The 18,735-nt window shown below is 41.1% G+C and overlaps 1 long non-coding RNA gene across 2 annotated transcripts in view; it reads left to right on the top strand.

The window, feature by feature from the left end:
- Positions 1 to 18,735, top strand: part of LOC148043549 (uncharacterized) — a 67,952-nt gene that overhangs the window by 20,916 nt on the left and 28,301 nt on the right. For both annotated transcript variants that reach the window (XR_015697993.1, XR_015697994.1), the window contains exon 2: positions 3,124 to 3,185. This is a non-coding gene — a long non-coding RNA (uncharacterized LOC148043549). The remainder of the gene's footprint in view (positions 1 to 3,123; positions 3,186 to 18,735) is intronic.

Below are 18,735 nucleotides of genomic sequence, written 5' to 3'. Positions count from 1 at the left end.
CAGAGCTCATAGCTTCATTGAGCTATGCAAGTCCTTTTGCCACAACAAGGCAGTAATCCATGAAGGAATTTGAGATGCTAGTAGTGCTAAATTCAAGGAAATCCCTATGAATAACACCAAAACATTCTGTCCCTAAACATGAGCTTTCCTGTCAAAGCCGGTGTTTTCAATTCTTTTCTGCAGGTGAAGGTTTGTGATGCTACTTCATGGATATTATAGTTCTGGGTCTGTGTTTTTTCAATTGTCATGATATTGTGGGGGAAAAAAAATCCTTACCTCCTTTGTCATAGCGTAAAAAACAATTGCTGGAAAATTTCAATTCCTGAACATTAATCTCTGCTTTCAAAATACAAGGAAACCATCTTATACAAACCATCGACATTGAGTATCATCAATAATTTGACCTACACATTCCTGAGAAATGCCAGCATTGATAGCCATTTCCTTCCAAAATATCTGCCAAATTCCTTAATTCTTCAAAATTCATTCTTCAGGTGAAAATTATTGATCACAAGTTATCCACTTGATTCTTAATCATACAAATCAGCTTTTCTCTGTTAATCTTTACATTTTTTTTTGATCCAGCGAAGCACAGTATCCACAGCCACAGAGTTATCATGATAGTACAACCTGCATTTAGTAGTGAAGTTCAATTGAAGGGAACATCCATTAATATTGGGGGATTTACTTTTTATCCAACCTCATTTATTACCAGCAACATTTTACTAGAAAGAGGCAGCATGTCTAGATTCTATTACTTTGTTCCTGTGTTGGCAAATCATGCTAAATTGTGGTCTGTAAGCCACGAATTATAAATCATACTATGTGTGTTTGCACTTCATACTAAAGTATATATAATAGTCCTTCAGGTTTGAAGATACACTGTTGTGCAGTTCATCTGTGGAAGGGAGGTGGCTGTGCTGGCCCAGCCTGGAAGTGCCTAGCACAGTAGGGTCATTGGAAGTCCTTTACTGTAGTGAGTGTTATTTGGTGATGCTGCTCGTGTTTTCTATCAGTTTTTGATTGTGCCTGTCTTCAAAGCCAGTGGAGGCTTCATAGAACCAGATTTGCCAGCGTATTCTGTCAGCAGCTACAGTTTTACTTCCCTTGGTTAAATATCACAGTGGGTTAGTGTGTCTGTCAGTCTCTGTTTCGCTACTTGCTTTCGGCTGTCATTGAAACGGGGAGGGGGAGGCATGGTATTTGGGAGGGAAAGTTTAAGTAAAGGAGTGATTGAAAAAAAAAGGAGTTTTGTTCTCACCATCTACTGCGCATGCTGCAGATAATGGATTTGCCCACCAAGGCCAACTGTCCAGCATACCAACCTGATGATGCTTTTTGAAGATGGAACCCACATGACACCTGAGGGTTGTGCAGATTGGACTATGAGATGGGGTTACCAGGGGGAGGGAGTTGGGTCACATATTGATATCTATGATTACGCGCGCTTTTGCCTCAGATCTTGCTTTGCTTAGCTGCTATCTCCCTAACCAGTAATAGTACTCTTAATTCTGCAAAATGGAGTTGAGTTGTTTCTTTCTTGGTTGCTGAGGATGGCTGGCTGACAATGTCTTTCATGGTGTCTTTATGGCACTTGCATGATCAATCTTGAGGTCTCTTCCCAGATTCTTGTAACACTATACAGCAACTGGCAAGAGATACAGCAGTCGTACATTTTATGATGTATCTCAATGGTGGGTTGCTCCTGGTTCGGCCTGGTTCAGCCAAACTGGTAATGGAATTCAGGCCTGCCATGCCCCCAAACTGGTTCCCTCACCATTGCTGGGCGGCCGCTGTAAATTGTTCTGCGCATTGGTTGCCTATTGCAAACCAGTAGTAAAACCAGCAGCAACCCACCCCTGATGTATCTCACCATTCACATCTGTATCAGGACTCAAAGCCGGTGAACTCTGTACAAGGCAGGATCTCTGGGTGAGATAAATGGTCTCATCAACAAAATGAAGGATGAAGTAGAGAATACCCATGTGAAATTTGTGCAGTTGTTTGTCAGGCATTTGGTACAGAATTCACATCCACGTAAGAGAGAAGAATAGCCACAAACTTGTAGACTTTCAGCTTTGTAGTGATACAGATGTTATGTTGACTGAGCACTCTAATACACACCCATCCCAGCCCCTGATTTACTAATCCTGGAGTTGATTTCTTTGTACAAAGACTAATTGCTCAAGATGATGCTTCCTAAATAATTTAAACTGTTTATATTTGTCAGCTGGGTGTCATCAACAGTGATTTTTAGTTCTAAGGGCTCAATATTTCACTTTGGCTTGTAAAAGATTTCAGTCTTGTTTAGGTGGACAGAGAATTTGTTAAGCACCAACTATAGGTTACTATCTTTGTGCACCAAAAGTGCACAGTCATCAGCAAAGAGGTTTCTTTTAATAACTATATAATGAGACATTTACATTCAAGCAGGGAAGATCTAAGGAAGAGCTGTCCAATTGCTACCCGATGTATACTCTTTCCTTCAGACCCTGGACAGCACCTAACAACATGCAAGTGAAAACACATTAAATAGAACTAGGGCTAGCACACAAATCTGTTTTACCTCATTGGAAATCAAAAGTGAAGCTGATATGTCACTGTTGCATAGAGCCTGTCCTGACATTCTCTGGTAGAGTAGCTGAATCAATTTCACGAATTTCCTTGGACATCCGTCACATCTCAGGATTATCAGAGAAACTCCCTATTTACAGTGTCAACAAAGAAACTACATTATAATGGTGCAAACACAGAATTTCATGTAATAAATGAACTATATATTTCCTAAATCCTATTTATATATCTTACTGAAGTTTAAAAGGTGTGTGTATTCCAGTAGAGTAGAATAACTTCCTAGGATAGAAATTCAAAGTGATCAACCAGACTCTTGGATGATGTGATATGTACACCATCTAGTGAGTGTTTTGTGACCTACCTTAATTGCCTTCATTATATTTATACAGCTCCCATAATTCCAAGTCAGCATGGCAATAGTTGAACATGCTGGCATTTGAAATCCATACTTCTATAAATGTCAGCATTTTCAGTTGCTGTTTAGAATAAGGCAAATTGATAAGAAAACCAGGATCAGGTTTTAATCTGAATCCATTCTTTATTTTGTAGCATGTGAGGATGGCTATTTCTGAGATACCACTTTGTGCTTCATGGAGAACCCTCATGACTATGTGAGTATGCTACCAAAAAAAAATGATAATAAACTGTCATTTAACTTTGAAAAAGAAAATAGCAATCTTTATTTTAGATTGATAGACTCTCCCATTTCCATTAAAGTCATCATTTTTTTAAAAAAAACATCAGAAACATAATGAAATGTTTTGAGATTTTGCCTGTTTTAGCATGCTTTCATGCTTATGCCCAAATAGCAATTATTTTGATATCAACAACATTGCCTATGGAGATTCTCAGTCATCCAGGTCATGATGCTTTTTCGAGAGGCAGCTGGACTTTCGTTGTTTTTCCTTGACTTTTCATCCAAGAATCTTCTCCATTTCTCTCTGAGAATCTGGTTGCCTCTTGAAAAAGCACCTTTGGGACAACATTGAGAACAGAGTTGACTTGAATATACAGTACATTGAGAATGATACTGCTTTATCATCATGTGTTTCCATTGTCTAGAATTATTACCATGCTTTCACACCATAGACAGGAGTGTTCAATTGAACACATCCGCATTGCAAACCAATAACATTTGTGGGTTTGTTGTTGTTGTTGAAATAAAAAAGAATAGAACTTATATTTCCATTTTAATGATTTAGCTGATGATAAGATAAGATAATGTCTCATGCCAGTTTTAATTGCCCATTTTTCTCCCCTTAGGCCATTATACTCTATGCTTTTCAAAATGTAAGCTAAGCAACATCAATTAGGAAGTTACCTTAACTTGTTTATTCTGAAAGTATATAAAGATGGTTAAGACTGGAAAGGAACAGATGGAAGGAAGAAATAGAGGCTTAGTCGAGAGAACTATAAATGATAGCAAAACATGCAGAAAATTGTGATAATTTTTTTGCTTTCATCTAGTAGGTGTTTAAAGTTTTGCAGTTCACAACTTCACATACAGTATATATTAGAAATGGGTAACCCTTCACTCACTCACATTTTGGTATCTTTCATATGCATTGCCTTTTAATTCGGGTGTCATAACCTTTGGTCCAGATAACGAACAAATATGCTAGCTATGGGATTGTGGAATTTCCTGACCCTATGTGTCATAGGGGACAAATGGGACGTGGTGGCTCAGTGGCTAAGACCAGGAAGGTCAGCAGTTTGGTGGTTTGAATCCCTAGCACCATGTAACAGAGTGACCTCCCGTTACTTGTCCCAACTTCTGCCAACCTAGCAGTTTGAAAGCATGTAAAAATGCAAGTAGAAAAATAGGAACCGCCTTTGGTCGGAAGGTATCAGCAATCCGTGTGCCTTCGATGTTTAGTCATGCCAGCCACATGACCACGGAGACATCTTTGGACAGCGCTGGCTCTTTGGCTTTGAAATGGAGATGAGACCACCCCCTAGAGTCGGGACCGACTAGCACATATGTGCAAGGGGAACCTTTACCTTTCTATGTCATAACAACTATTTTGATGTGTTGGTTGTCTTAAGGCTATGTGTTGAGTTCTGTGTAACTGTGCTTTACTTTATTATAGTTGCATGAGCTTACTTTATCTACGAATTTTCCCCAAGTATTACAAACAGTTGCACGATAGAGGAGTGCTGCTTTCTCTGTCTCCAACCTTATTGTCCCCTAGGTAGGGGGGCACTTTATCACAGGAGTTGTCATTTGCATAAGCTGCCTCGCATAGGTTTCCATCTAGAAGCTTAGGAAACCTCCTGACTGGGTAACGCGATGCGGGTGAATTTTCCCGGCTTTACTGCATCAGTTGGGAATTTAGATTATGTCAACAATCAGTGTTTGATGACTGCATATATTATTAGCTTTTTAAAAAATGAATATCTGACTCACCCTTGCAAATGAAGTGACCGGTGTGCCTGGGGCCCTAACTTAAAACATATATCATTTTGCAGTTATTAATTTGGGCTGGCACCTTTCTTCTCTCCTTTCTTATTTTCTGGATGAAATTCTCACAGCTCTGCCAGTCCCATCTATCACTTGGAGGCAGCTGTACCATTGGCTTAGAAAGGATCCATTGAACACTGTTCTACATACTGTCTCAGCCCTGAGGTAAAATCTGTTACAAACATAAATCTGTTGTTTTTGTCCCCCTTTTCTCCATGAGCTCATTTATCACATGTAACAGGGTTTAAATTTATCCAAAATGCTCCCACAACTAAAATTTCCCACAAGTGAAATCTGACTCATTGTGTTCCAGTTGGACAAAAAATAAAAATATAATTTAGAATCCAGCAAAAATAGCATATAGGCTTCAGGCAACACGCAAATAAGTGAGCCATTTTTTGAGACAGGAAATTGATTAAATAAGTAAGCTATACGAGAGATGAGAAAGTCGTAGCCCCAAAATTATAGTACTTTAATTTCTAGCCTCCACTGAAACCTTGTTGAAATTATATAAGTCTGGCCTGGCTGTATCAGATAATGGGAAATCTCACTTATACTATCTTAATTTCCATCACTTAATATAGATAGGATATAAGGCCACAGTTATATATAAAATAAAGCTGACTTGAGACACTGTGTATGACTCTGCTGTAGGTTGATGGAGATTCTCAGTCATTCAGATCATGGTTGTCCCAAAGGTGCTTTTTCAAAAGGCAATTGGAGTTTGTTTTTCCCTGAAGATGTTTCACGTCTCACCCAAGAAACTTCTTTAGTTCCCCTCTCCTTCCCCTAACTCTAGGGGAAGCTCATCTTCATTTCTTAACCAAGGAAATCAGCATTGCCCGAAGACACTTCTACAGCCATGTGGCTAACATGACTATACCCTGAGGGACACTGAACACTCTTACTATCCCACTGAAGTGGTACCCATTTATCTACTCACATCTGCATGCTTTCAAACTGTTAGGTGGACAGGAGCTGGGGCAAATATGGGAATATGGGTTTGAGACATGAGCACTGAGCAATGGGGTAAGTTCCCATATTTGCCCCAGGTGTGTGTGTGTGTATGTGTGTTTGTGTGTGTGTGTGTGTGTGTGTGTGTGTGTGTGTGTGTGTGTGTGTATGTATGTATGTATGTGTATATAAGATTTTTACAACCCATAGTATGCCCAAATATGGGAGGAAGATCACTACTTCCATTCTCTGTCCTTCGGCTTGTCACAAGAGACCATCCAGGGTTGGGTTTCTGCCTGGATGGTCTCTTGTGACGAGCCGAAGGACAGAGAATGGAAGTAGTGATCTTCCTCCCATATTTGGGCATACCGGGGGTTGTAAAAATCTAACAGATACCTTTCACCCTGGCTTCGCTGATAACGGATAAGAGCCTGCAGCCTAATGGCTAAGATGGCTGCCTAGTATGTAATATAGCCCAGGTTCAAATCCCAGTAAGGGTATGGCTAGCTGATGAGAGCTAAATAGCTTGAAATCAATCTATACTAGTCTCCCTTTATTTATTTATCAGCACAAATACAACATATTTATGTATGTATGTATGTATGTATGTATGTTTGTTTGTTTGTTTGTTTGTTTGTTTTGTTGTATTTGTGCTGATAAATAAATAAAAAATCTATCTATCTATCTATCTATCTATCTATCTATCTACCTACCTACCTACCTACCTACCTACCTACCTACCTACCTACCTACCTACCTACCTACCTACATATATATATATATATATATATATATATATATATATATATATAGCTAAGTGTCTTTAACCACTTTAAAAAATCCTAATCATGTATCAGAAAAAATAAAAACAGCCCTTAATTTACAACTGTTCATTTAGCAATCATTCAAAGTTACAATGTCACTGAAAAAAGTGACTTCTGATGAATCCTCCCACTTTTGACCATCCCAGCATACCCATGGATATGTGATTAAAAATTCAGGTGCTTGGTAACTGGTTTGTATTTACAATATTTGCAGTATCTCAGGATCGCATTATTGCTACTTGCAATCTTCCAAACCATCTTTTGACAAGCAAAGTCAATGGGAGGAAGCAGATTCATTTAATGAATATGAGATTAATATAACATCTGCAATGATTTGCTTAAGAACTATGGCTAAAGAGGTCACAAGATTGGAGGAACTTACCTTGCTCAGCGATGGAAAATTCTGGTTCCATCTGTGGTTATAAACCGAGGACTATCTTTAATGGCAAAGCATGTTTGTATTGTTACCAATAAAAGTACATGGTCACAGGAGCTGACCTTTACTTGAAGAATACCTTTCCCTGTGTGTGATTGTGATATTTTGTCTGGAGATATTTTCTAGCTCACTGTTTTTGAAAGATCCGTCATTTGCCCTTAAATTAGATCCAAAAGAAGAATGTATGTACATTGCTGAAGTAAAAGGCCAAGTCCACAGGGCCATGGCTAGCAATAAAGCACATCAAGGACAGTTTTCAGCATTTTAAGGAATGGATGGAAAAACTCCTGGCTGAAAGCCTGCAGAGACACTGCCAGTTAATGTTGGCAATGTTGAAATAGTTGTATCAATACTCTGATTCACTATTAAGGAAGCTTCCTGTGTTCCATGATCACACCAAGATAACCTAAATGCACCAAAACGCGAAGACTTTTGAGTGGAAGAAGCAGATTAGTTATCGGTTCAACCAAGTGCAAAGATGCCAATCAATAATGCATCTGGAGAACAGAGGAAATGTGAATTTTCTTACACTCTCATCCCAACCATCATCTGTTATTAGCTGTAGAAAAGTATACCATATCAGACTTTTAGATTAGACCCAGCATTTTGCATTGTACCCAGACAATGAATGAAAGCCTACAGTAATTGTTATCTACCAACAAATAAGCTGTCATAAACACAGACATATACACAACCATTGTATGGTTCATTCAGTCTAAATTATTCTACTATGATCTGAGTTACTATTGCTGGTGCATATCAGTCCAATGTGAGTGGCAATTGGTGTTCCATTTGAAACTGCAGAACCTTTCCAGTTATGATCTCCACATGCCAATCTACTAGTAGCCAAGAAGCCAGGATTATCCTCAATTCCACCCATAATTAAGCAAAGAATAGCTCCCCTTCAGCCACTTTGTCCCCTCCAGACCAGTTAGTCTCTAGACCAGATGTGGGGAACTATGGTCCTGTTATGATTTATGGACTTCAACTTCCAGAATTCCCATGCTGGCTCAGGAATTCTGGGAGTTGAAGGCCATGTCACAAAATGGCCATAATTCTCCACCCCTGCTCTAAATAAAGAGTCAAGACTTAGTTATCTCACAAAAACAGCTTCTGACATGTAGCTGCTGGAAGGTGCAAACATTAAACTACTATTTACTATCCAAAGTAACATATTAGTATGAAAAACAAATTTAAAGAAAAAAAGTATTCCAGTGAATGAAATATTTGTTTAGGATCAGTGAGTGATATATTTGCTACTTGCAATCATTAGTCATGGTGCAGAAGAATTCAGACTTAGACCTCATATTAGTGTTGGGGGAAGAATGTCAAGAGCTATTTTCCATTTCTACAAAAAACAGGATCAGCAATTATAAGTTTCAGCTACCTAAATTTCATTTAAAGATAAGAAAACACTTGATGGTGAGATCTGTATAATAATGGAATATCCTACCTAACAGAAGCTGTGAGTTTTCCATCTCTGGAGGCTTTTAAGAAGAATGGTTTAATTAGTTTCTCAAGAATGGTTTAATTAGTTTTCCTGCACACTACAGAGGGTCAGATTAAATGTTCCTTTTGGTTCCTTCTAATTCCACAATTCTATGATTCTATAGATCAACATACTTTTGGAAATTATTAGGGGATGATAGAAACTGAAGCAGGGATCTCAATAAATACAATTCTACCAGTGATGCCTAACCAATCAGTAATTTATATAATATCTATTGATACAATATGTGCCTTTGGCACTTGTGCTTACCACAATCAAAAGTTTATTGTCCTTGTTATGCTCAGGAACATAGTTGAGACTTCAGAGATACAGTATGTAACACATATTTAGTAATTAGTTAAACAATGATGGCAAAAATTGTTTTGGCAAGTTAAACACAATCACCACTTCCACAACTGATCATCTTATTAAAAACATTTTTATTTATACTCGCAAAGCATCTAAAATCTAACTACTTAAGCAATTTATTTGTAGAATAGCAAAAATGCAACAAGGATCTATTAACTTTATGTTAGGAATTTGAAGTCCAGTTCAGAATATGTTTTGAAAATTCATACAAATTAATGAGGCTCATAAATAGGCTATTTGGTTTCAGGTTTTTGGTTGCTGTTGTATACTTGGATCATAAAGAATAAAGAGCAAGGTTTGATAAAATGCAATGATGTGGTATGATTAGTCCCACAACTACTGTGTTGCCCCCAAAATAAGACAGGGTCTTATTTTCTTTTGATCCCCAAAATAAGCACTTGGCCTTATTTTTGGGTAGGTCTTATTATTTTTGAGGTGCAGGAGGCGGCGAACGTGGTCACCTCAGGGCTGCTGCTGTGTTGCAATATTTTCAGGGAGGGCTTATTTTCAGGAAGGGCTTATTTTAGTGCATGAACTCAAAATCCCAATTGGGCTTATTATCCAGGGAGGTCTTATTTTCAAAGAAACAGGGTATAGCCGCTCAGTTTTGTATCTGAGGGAGATACATACAGATCTCTATGAATCAAAAGAAAAAAAAATCTTACAGACATTTGCAAGATTTTCGGGGAAATAGGGTAGCTGAATTCATAGATGATTAAACAATCATAGCAAGTGTGTAGTTCTTAATGAATATCTATCTATATGAAGGGAGGTAAACAATGGGCTCTATGTGTAATTTTGGATTGCCACAACACAAAAATGCTTTATTCTGAGAAATTGGAAAGAGTAAGCGAAGAGAAAAATTTGGTGAGAGGTTTAGCGGCTACATCCTATGAATAATGGTTAAAAGAATTGCATATGTTTAGTCTAAAGAAAAGAAAATAGAGGGAGCATTATACAGGTCTACTAATATTTGAAGGATTATCACAGGGAATAGGGTATTGATTTATTCTCTGTAGTGCTCAAGGTTAGAAGAATCAAAAGGCTTTACAGAGTCATTCCAAAATTCAAACTGAGGAGGAATTTCATGAGTACGAAACTATTAATGAGTAAAACAGCCTTCTGGAGATATGGATAATTTATCATGGAGGCTTTCAAAGGTTGAAAATCTTTTTTTCTGTTATCTAAGAAAAACGCATTAAGCTGATTCTGGTAAAAGTGGAAGAGACCCCAATTTGGAGAGGCAGAAATCCTCTATATAGAAGGATCAGAAAGTGCAAAATGTTTGCTTCCTAAAAGTCCCTTTGGACCAGTCTAAAGTTGAAGTAGTTGGCCAGGACCTAAGCCATAAGAAGAGGCCTCAGAATTTGTTCTTAATAGCACTCAATGATATTCACAAAATGGGAATAAGGTGAACAAGTGACATGTATCATAGAATCATGCCAACTACACAAAATACATAATTTGTGTCACACCCATTATGGCCACTGGATGCCTTTGTCAGCCTGGCAAACATTTCATCCCTCTACCTCACTGAAAACTGATTGCTTTAGTCTGTCTTTGTTTCACCTTTGCCCCTGAGAAACTTCCCATCAATCAAGTGAAAGGGGTTTATAGACACAGGATACTTACAGTATGCTGTGAATTGTTTACTCCTAAAGCCACAAGATTTTACCCTTTGAGAAAGAGACAACAATGGTTCTATATGGGAAACTATATGGGAATCTATTTCAATCTGCAGGAAACTTGCCTTGCTTCAGCTACAATAAAGCAATTGAGGAAAAAGACAATGCTTTTAAACATTCGCTTCCTCTTGGCTGGGATGATAAAACTGCCTAGACATATTATTTGGGTACCTAACAAATTTAGGTACCCAAATAATATGGGAACCTGTGCTGAGCTTCAGCATGGAAGATGTAAAGGACTCAACCTTATTGTTTGTGGATGATCCATCAGGAAGTCTTTGATCCATTCGCAAGTGAAGGGAGGGAAATTCAGGTCAGTCAGCTTTTCAATGAGAATGCCTGGTAAGATGGTGTTAAAGGCCGAGTTATAGTCTATAAAAAGCATTCTGACATAATTCCCAGATTTTGCAAAATGGCTCAGTGCAATATGTAGAGCTGTGGTGATGGCATCCCCTGTCGACCTGTTGCTTCTATAAGCAAACTGGTGTCAGTCGAAATTTGGTGGAAGACAGGACCTGAGGTGTAGGACCAGTCTCTAAAAGCACTTCATCACTACAGATGTCAGCGAAATGGGTCTTTAGTCATTCAGGCTAATTATGTTGTAGAGGAAATAGGAAAAGGCAAGAGTCCAATTTTCATAGGTTTGGAACTCCTGATCCCAAGACCAAAATAAACTTTATTTTTTAGTTAAATGCTTTTTAAAGAATGTCTAGCCTTTTATCTGTCATTTTCACTTGTAACTCAGATAAATCCTGTAACGGTGGTCATTAAAGGGTGTTAAAATGGTTGCTGCTTTGTCCTTAATTAACTTATGAATGTGCCTTTTGCTCCCATCCAAGGGCACATGTAGGAGTTGTCCAAAATCAAATCAGTTATTTCCTTCTAACAGCCTTTAATGACTTTATGATTGATTAAGAGCATTCACTTGGCTTGAGCAAAAATGATCCTGTTATATTCACAACTGCCAAAGTAGGTGAAGGGTGGGGAGTTTCCTGCCTTGTTTCTATTCCCATCCCATCATTCAAGTCTCTGTGTGAAGCAGAAATTCTATTCTGCAGGAATTAACAGAGGATTTCACACTTTGCTGGGTAAGAAGATGATCTGAAGAAAGTCATTTAAGACATCAGATCTTGGGGGCGGGGGCATGAACTTTTTTTGTATTGCTAAAGATGTTATAGGAAACACACACATAACACATTTCTTTTTCCAGTTAGTACAGGTTGACTGGCTGGCTGCTCCTTTACTTGAATTACTGATTGGAAAATAATCCATCTTCCCACATCAACAGTGAAAGATAATTGCCTAGCAGAACTCAAACCAAAAGTTTACTAAAAAGGTACAATGCAGAGGGTAGGAATTTGTGTCAGGTTCCAAATTCATTTCTTTGACAACTTAATTCTGTGCTTGCTTCCTATAAATTCCAATTCAATTCAGTAAGATTTCTATTTGATATTTAATTCTATATATCAACAGTGAAGTTGCTTTATGCTGCTTCTGATGTAGTCAAACCTGTACACAACAGGGAATATTAACAGACTTGGAGAAACAGATTTGCAGAAGCTGGAAAAAAATCAATAAATCAGTTCGGAAAATAGCCATGTAAAGACAGAACATGCTTAGTGGCAAGAAAATCCCAAAAAAGGAAATTTTTAAAAAAGGGATCTCTGAGTTCTAGATGACTGACTGCATCTCTAAAAATGATGACATCAGTTGCCTTTTGCTTTATTTCCAGCTTATAATATAAACAATATATTTTATTCAACTTTTTACCATATCATAAATGTGCATAATCAAACTCTGGAGTAAGTTGATGAGTATCAAATGTAAAGAAATAGAGTCATTTAACATGTATAAATTACAGATGGCACCTGACACCATCAAGGTTAGATAAAATTTCAACAAATACCTCCCCAAAATGCTGGAAATGCGAATCAATACACAGAACATATTATCATTTATGGTAGACCTGTGAGGAGGCAAAAAATTTTTGGAAAAGGATCAAAAATTGGCTGGAGGCAATAACGGGGGTGAAAATAGAATGGAAACCTGAAGTTTTTTTTATTAGGAATTATGTCGGTGAAATGCAAAAAAGAAATCCAGTATTTAATACTACATATACTTATAGTGCCTTTGCCCAGAAATGGAAAAACAAATTAATCCCAAATGAAGATGAAATAATAAGAAAGATTATGGATTGTACCGAAATGGATAAACTAACTAAAAAAATACAGGGAAAGGAAGAATCAGAATTCTACCAGATATGGGATAAATGGTATAGGTGGATGGAGGAAAGAAACAAAAATCAATGAAAGAATATAACAACACTCAAAAATAATAGTTATGAGTAAAATAAGAGGGTTAAGAATGGTGAAATCTAAATGAAATACAATAGAAGGAGAAATAATATAAGGTGAGCGGTATCGATTGATGATTGCTAATATAAAAAGCAGGAAGTTCCTGTTCACACTGTATTGTATAAATGTGGTGTACATCTAATTTTTGTGTGTGTGTGCATTTTACATGTTTGTTAATAAAAATCTTTAAAAAAACATGTATAAATGCACTGAATATCTGTTCCTGTTTAATAGAATGAATGTCTATGGAGATTCTCAATTAATCAGGTTCATCGTTGTCCCAAAAGTGTTTTTTTTTCTAAAAGCCAACTGGCCTCTATTATTATTTTCTTTGAAAACATTTCACTTCTCATCCAAAAAGTTTCTTTGAGTCAGTAGTTTAATAGAGCATTCCATGATCTAACCCAGTGGTCCCCAACCTTTCCAACTTGGCGGCCTGTGTGGCCTAGGGGTGGTGCGTGAGTGGCAAGGACACAGATATACACATACTGCTCTATTTGTGTATGATGGCATGCACGTGCCCTTTCCTTGTACAAATGGAGCTTCATGCGTGAACGGAGGGTGTTTGTGCTTGTGCCTGAAGCTCCACTCATATTAGAGACAGGCACTTACACGAGTGCGCAAAGCTGCACTTGCATAAGTAAAGTGCATTTCAGTGGAGGGCGCTCATCAGCAAAGCTCCATTTTCACAAACACGTGGAGCTTCAGAAGCAAGCGCAAGCACCCTCTGCTCATGTGAGTGGAGCTTCACGCACACGTGCTTACCCATTTCTCCTGCTGCCTGGTTTTGAATGAGCTGCAACCTGTAGTTGCCTGGGGTTGGGCACCCCAAATCTAACCAAATAAGGAGGAAAAAAGGCAAGAAGGTATGATTGGCTTCATCATTCCTAGCTATCTTTGAAAAGACATCTTTTTTCTTCTAGAAGATATAGCAGGTATTTCTGCAATGAACTTTGTTCTCAGTGCTTAACAAGGCAACATAGAATATGTGAAGTTATGAGGATGGAAGGTGCAGGGTGCTTTTTCCCAGGCTACTTCGCTATATCCAGTCCTAATTAGGAAGAAGGAGCCCTCAGCTGGTCCAAAGGTCCTTTCTAAAAGTAAGAAACCCAGCACATTTGGAGGGGAAATGACTTTGAACAGAACTGTGAAATGTTTTGGTTTTGGAACTAATGTCTCTTCTAGTAACTAATTTTAAAAGTGAACTTAAAAATGCAGCTTGTCATTTTCCAAATGATTTGTTTTCAGATGTTCCTTGTTTCGCATAGAAGAGGCATCTATCAGTATATATGTGTTCATTCTGATCTTACAAAGATGTTGATTCCTTTAAAGCAAGAATTTGTTTTTAGAAAGGATTGACCTTTGATCAGAATAATCAAGCAATGCCCAAATTCTCCAACGTTGGTGGAGACAGCGGTCATGCATGGGTTAACTCAGTCAGTAACCAATAGAACTGAGTCTACCAAAGTGATGTCATCACCTCGGGGGAGTGTCCTCCTGCTTTTTTAGACTCAGTTTGATCGAACTGGCTGTGCTAACTGCTTTCTCCTCAACTTTAAAAGTTATTTAAATCGTATTTAATTGGATTTTGTTCTAAATTTCATCTAAATTGGAAGGAATCAGGATATCTCTTTAAAGCTAAGTCTCTCAACTAGCCTGGGGATATTGGGGGAGATTTTTGAGGCTTTTGCCTCTGGAGATTGCTGGCAGAGAGCTCTCGAGCAAACAGTGCTTCATCGCAACAGCCGTTAGAGGCCCCGCTCTGTGCTGCTACCTCTGCTGGGCTACGTGCCCCCCTCGCACTGCAGCCATTCCAGCCACCTCCAAAAGCCGCCAAGGACCACCAGCAGCCTGGAGCAGCAGCTGTCGCTGCCAAGAAACACCACTGCACGCCACTGTCATTCCTAAGTGCTCCCGTCCCATCGGAACACCGCCGCTGCTCCTCTCAGGCTCCGCAGCCCCCCGCAGGGCCTTCATCGCCCTCACTTGCCTTGCGGTCTTGGCTACCTAGTGGCGCTGGTCCATAGGCTCTGTAGCCTCAGTGGGCATTTTGTTTTGACACAAAAATCTCCTGCGGCCAATTTGAAGTTCAACAAGTCGTACAGGCCATGGCCTCTTCTCCTGCCCCTGAGCCACAATTGCCTCTATCCACCAACGAGACCCCTTCTGCTGGGACCCGCAAATGCAAACCGGCCCCAGAAACATCCCCCACAGAACCTTCCCCCAAGGCCCTCAGGGACTCACAGAAGGGTAATACCAAGCCACAGGTCAGGGATAGTGCCACCCAGGCTCCTCCCTGCAAGGCCAGGGCCAAGGCTAATCACACTGAATCCCATCTTTTTCAGCCCCAAAGTGCTTCTCAGACCAATCCTCCACCTGACCTGTCCTCTGAGTTGGAGGATGATCTCTCTCCTGCAGCTTCCATCATTCATCCAGAGGAGGCCAGGGGCCCAGGTGACTTCATCTGCAGTGGGGATGAATCTGAGGGGGGCAGGAACATCACTCCAGATGAAGATCCCCTCTATCGGTGGAGGATTCCCCTCCCCCATGCCGCCGCTGCCGCTCTTACTCTCCTGGTATGACAGACATAATTTCTGAGGCCATTAAACGCGGCTTAGCAGTGGTCCTTAAACACAGATCTTCTAACCACTCTACCCCTCGCAGGTCTTCTTCTTCCTCGGGTTCCAGGCGCAGGGATGGGGATCTCTCGGCTTCATTGTCACATGAGCTCCCTGGCACTTCCAACCAGCCTTCGGTTTTTGTCGAAGAATGCCCGGCAAGGGATTCAGATCTCTCAGAAGATGAGGGACTTCCTCCTGACCCCCCTGCATTTGTTGGTTTGTTCAAACCTGCTGTCTTTCATTCTCTCCTTTTTAAGGCCAGAAGAATCACTGGCATCCCTTCTCCTAAAGCAGGGACAGAGATTGACAAGACGAACATTACTGATCCCCTCTTCATCCAGCCTAAGGTTGAAAAGGAGATGATTCCATCACCCAGATTATTCATAGACGTGGTCCAGAACCAGTAGGCATCACCAGGTACAGGTCCTCTCCCCAATACCTTGGATAAGCTCCTGTATAATGTGGGACCAGAATTCACCAAGGCCTTGGAGGTATCTCCTGTCGACTTACCTATAATTTGCCTTTCTTCCCCCAACACTGCCTTAGCAGCTCCTGAGGAGGCTCTTTGCCCCGAGGACAAGAGAATAGAGCAAATGCTAATCAAGAGTCACCAGGCCTTGGCTTGGACCATTAGGGCAGGTACCTCTGCCTCCTTCTTTAGTCGTTCTGCCCTCTTATGACTGAGGCAACTCCAGGCTAGGCTCCCAGCCAGGGTTTCCAGGGCTCGCAGGGACATTAACAAAATAAAAGCGGCAGATGCTTCCTTGGACGCGGCTAGGTTTGTGTCCAAGGCCATAGCATCCTCCATTTCCACCTGTTGTCTGCTTTGGCTAAAGCAGTGGCAGGCAGAAGCCCAGGCCAAGTTCAGGCTTGCCTCCTCTCCATATTCATCCCTTCTCTTCAGAGCCCCATTGGACCCCCTTTTGGTGGAGTCCAAAGATAAGCGGAAGGTCTTACAGCCGGCCACTAAGAAGCAGGGGGGCCAAAGCCAATCCTTTTACTGCAGACAGCCCTTTTGAGGTCAGGAGAGGGGTTCCTCCAACTCCCGTCCACAGCGTCAGGCTCCTCCCAGACAGGGCCCCTCCTTTAATAAACAGGTCAGGCAGAAACAGCCAGAGATTCCAGCCCATAAAGTCATTCAGGGAAAATACCAACCGATCCTTCAAGAGGCAGAAGTGACTGCATGAAAGATCTCCCCATAGGGGGTCAGCTGTCGACCTTTGCAGATCGTTGGGACAACATCACCAACGACATGTGGGTCAGAGCCACAATCAGATTCGGCCTTCTCTTGGATTTGCGCTCCAGCCCTCCGAACACTTTTGCCCCTTGCTCCATTTCCAGGCATCCTCAAAAGAGGCTCCTAGTGGAGCAGGCCATCCATCACCTGCTTCTCATATGGGCCATTCAACCTGTGTCTCCAGGCCAGGTGGGATGGGGGTTCTACTCTCATCTCTTTATCATCCCAAAGTCTTCGGGGGGCTGGAGAGCAATCCTTGATCTCAAATTCTTGAATCGGTTCATCAGGTACAGGAAGTTCAAAATGCACTCTCTCTTGTCAATTCTAGAGAGTGTGTGCAGACACGATCTCCTAACTTCGGTAGACCTCAGGGATGCTTACCTCCATGTACCCATTCACAAGCAACACAGATGATTTCTCCGATTCATTTATGTGGGCCGTCACTTCCAGTATCACGCCCTTCGGGCTATTATCAGCCCCAAGGGTCTTTACAAAGATCCTGTCAGTCGTAGCAGCTCACCTCCGTGCCAGACCCATTCGGATCTTTTGTTACCTGGACGTCATCCTCCTATTGTCCAGGTCATGCACCCAGGCCCTGCGGGATCTACAAAACACCTGGCAGGTACTTCAGGAGGTGGGGTTCTCCATCAATCAGGAGAAAAGCCACCTGACCCCCATCTCTCACCTAGTCCACTTGGGGGCTGTCATTGACTCCGCCCAGGAGAAAGTCTTCCTGTCTCAGGAGAGACAGCTCAGCCTCAGGGAATTAGCCTTATAGGTACAAAGGAAGCAGCAGGCTCCCCTTCTCCAGCTGTCTCAACTGCTGGTCTCTTGTTTCTCCATCATTCCTTGGGCGTAGCTTCACAGCCATTGCCTCCAATGGTTTCTTTGACATTCCAAAAGACCAACAGCAGCTGTTCCCCAGCAACAGTTAGGTTGACTCCAGAGGTCCTTCTCTCTCTGGATTGGTGGATCTCCCCAGCCATCTCTCAGGGGTCCCTTTTCAGGGAACCTCCTCACCTCATAGTCACGATGGACATGAGCCTGATGGGTTGGGGTGCTCATCTGGAGGATCAGATAGCTCAGGGTCTCTGGTCCAACTCCAACCTCTCCCACAGTATGAATTGGTTAGAATTGAGGGCCATTCATCTAGCTCTCCTTCAATTCCAATCTTCAGTTCACAACACACATGTTTTCATTCGGACAGACAACATGACAGCCAAGGCATATGTCAACTGCCAGGGGGGGACGAGAGCTGTTTCTCTCATGGAGTCTGCCTTTCATTTAGGGATCTGGGTGGAAACCAACCTTCTCTCTTTCTACGCCAAACACATCTCGGGCTCCAACAACTCCAGGGCGGACTGGTTGAGTTGTACAACAATCAACCCTGCGGAGTGGACCCTCAATTGTTGCATCTTCCTGTTGACCAGGTACAGCGTTGACCAGGTACAGCGACCCGATCCTAGATTTCTTCACAACAGCATCCAACAAACAGCTGCCCAGGTATCTGTTTTGCTACACAACACCAGACGCAGAAGGGACGGACGCCTTGAGGTGCAGGTGGCCCTGCGGTCTCCTGTACACCTTCCCTCCCTTCCCCTGATACAGTGGGTCATTCGGAAAATGATAGAGGAGGAGGCCGAGCTCATTCTGCTCGCTCCCCATTAGCCGCGCCGGCCATGGTTCGTGGACCTCATCAACCTCTCAGTGGGGCCAGAGTGGCGTCTTCCC

This window comes from Thamnophis sirtalis, unplaced genomic scaffold (genome assembly GCF_051295495.1).
Source record: "Thamnophis sirtalis isolate CommonGarterSnake01/CBP01778 unplaced genomic scaffold, rThaSir2_p1.2 scaffold_11, whole genome shotgun sequence".
NCBI classification, from domain to species: Eukaryota; Metazoa; Chordata; class Lepidosauria; order Squamata; family Natricidae; genus Thamnophis; species Thamnophis sirtalis.
Note: the sequence above shows the minus strand (reverse complement) of the source record. Positions and strands in the feature narration are given on the sequence as shown.